Consider the following 2,666-nt stretch of genomic DNA (forward strand, 5'->3'; position numbering starts at 1 on the left):
CTCAAACCCTAGTTTTCATATTCGTCGAGTACTTTTCGGCTGAAACCTTCGAGATCTACTTGCCCTCTACATCCAACTAAACCCTAGTCTACAATCCGTAGGCATTGACAAGTTAATACCTTATCAGCGCGGGCGCGGGGGAAATTTCCAGCCGTTGGGGTATTCGCGCGTGCGCCGAGCGATGCCCGTGCGCTGTAGCCGACGCGTCACATTTGTCACTCGGGATTGTGCGAAATGCCGCGCGCCCTAAATTTTTTACACCGCCGCGCCGTTTGACGCGCCTGCTGGAGGAGCGATTCCGTCTCCGCGCGCTGCAAATTGGCGGTTAATATAGCGCGCGTGTTGGAGATGCTCTTAGATCTAGGGCCGGTTGGTCCCTCCCGCTAGCGGTGGCTGGAGGCAAGTAGGGTGAGGGTCCCTACCTTTTTTTTAGCATCTGGGTGAGGGTCCCTACCTAATACAGTTGTAGTAGTTCGGGTTGATTCCGCTGTTTTGGGCCTTATGGTGGGTTGCCTAGAGTGCTTTGCTGGAGCTTTTGAGCCGAGTTAGGTGACCTAGAGTGGTGATCTTCTTCCTTGCGGCGAGTTCCTATGGTTTGAGATGGAGGGGGGATGGGAGGCATCTCCGATATCAATATGGCTTTGGTTCTTGTGCTAGATCCCAGGGAGCTGGCCTAGTCTTTTTTGCTCTTCTGTAAGTCTCCATGGTGGAGGAAAGAAGACATGCACAAAGGCTCTTGACACTGCATGTGTGAGCTCATCATCGGCGGCGCATCGTCGGTCTAGGACCGCTATTCCGGCGATTTCTATAGCCGAAGGGCGCCTGGTCCGAGTTGGCCTTTGTCAACTTCATCTTCAACCTTGAGGCCAGAGCGTCATTTTGAGGCCCATCCTTAGCTTCAGCGTAGCGTTTCAACATCAACGTCTCTAGCTCCTTGGGGGCCTTTCTTGGTTCAAAAAATAAAATTTTCCAAAGATTTTTTTTGCTGGCAGCCTGACCCTATGTTTCGTTACTGGCTTACTGCTAGGGGCACCATTAGAGCGTAGCTACCGGCACTGCCGTATCCACTGGCACTGCCCATAGCTATCTCAATAGCGATTTGGATCCGGCGTGTTTTTGGGCCACAGCGACGCACCCAATAAGTAGTCGGTCAATTTTGGAGCCCAATACAATTGCTGGAAACTCCGTGCCGGTCTCTTCGCGTAGGGTGCCGAACAGGCGCGCCGACACACAATGCCACATCGGATTCGAAGTGCGGGACCAGCATACCAGGAATCTACAGCCGGCTCCATCCTATGCCTCGGATGCTTTGCGGCGAGTCGCCACCGCCTATTTATTGCGCCCTCCGCCGCACTAGCATCTCCACCATCGTCGCTCTCCTCTGCCCCACCAAACTCACCTCTCCACAACAATGCCGCGTTGGCTGGTGACGACACACTCGATGCTACGTCGTAGTGGCCGCACGCCGCCAGCGACGCCGTAATAACCACCAGCCAGAGGCACCAAAGACAATCCCCATGGCCCCAATGCAACCCAATGTTGAGTTTGAGCTGTCAAACTTCAACTTCGACAACTCCCAGTTCGATGAGTGGAACAAGGGGTTCATAGCACACGCAGATGCCGAGGCGGTGGAGGAGGCGACACAGTGGGGGAGAGGAGCAGCTGTTGCACGACGACTCGGATCAGGCGACGATCTTGGCCTCCTTCAATGTGCACCACTTCCCGCGACTAAAGAAGGAAGAACTGGAGTATATCAATGACGCCCACTTCGAGCACGCCGTTGAGATCTCGCGCCAGTGGGCGGCACGAAGGAGGCACGTTGCCTCCTCATGGCGGCCGAGTGGTAGAGGATGCGCTTGAGCTCAACCTCAATGCTAGGCCGATGCGGCCACCCGGGAGAAAGTGGTGCTCGCCCAGAATGAGGAGTCTCGCAAGTGACAAGCGGCGCTGAGGGGGCAACGCTCTTGGCAAGCATCGGCGTCACCAGCAGCCATGTTGCACCGCCAGATGCGCGAAGCAAGGGTAGAGAGGTGGGCGCGGGTGCATGCAGAAGCATAAGGGAAGAACGACGATGAGGCACGCCCGTTGCGCGCCCCAACCAACATCGAGTAGATTAGGGTTTATTTTAGTCCAGTCTAGTTCAAGTTTCATTCAAACTTTTGTGTATAGTCCTAAATTTGAATGAAAATTTACAGTTTATCTATATTTTCTTGTTTAAAGTTTTTTTTTGGATTCTTATCGAGATCGCCGGTGTGTGCAACCCTCTCCAAATTAGGGAGCTGGTGTCGGCATCTATTTGGGACTCCCCGGTGTAGATGCTCTTAGAGAAATTTGGGGGCCTGACGAGTTTTTTTGGCCACATCGGCGTACCCCAAAAGTAGCCGGCTCTTTAGAGCGCAATACAACCACTGGCAACCCGTGCCGGGCCCGTTCGTGCAGGATGCCGAACGGGCACACCGGCACTCCGTCCATGTAGGATTTCACCCCGTGGGACCCTATACAAGGGGCACACCAGAGAGTGTTGTGTCATACTTGAGGCAGTGGCTGACTATGACCTCTGGGTTTGGCACACCTTTTTGGGAATGGTAGGAACTCACAACGACATCAACGTGATGCAACGCTCTTCGGTGTTTGCAAGGCTAGCTGAGGGACATGTTCCGCCGGGC

The sequence above is a fragment of the Lolium rigidum genome, chromosome 2 (assembly GCF_022539505.1).
Source record: "Lolium rigidum isolate FL_2022 chromosome 2, APGP_CSIRO_Lrig_0.1, whole genome shotgun sequence".
Lineage (NCBI taxonomy): Eukaryota > Viridiplantae > Streptophyta > Magnoliopsida > Poales > Poaceae > Lolium > Lolium rigidum.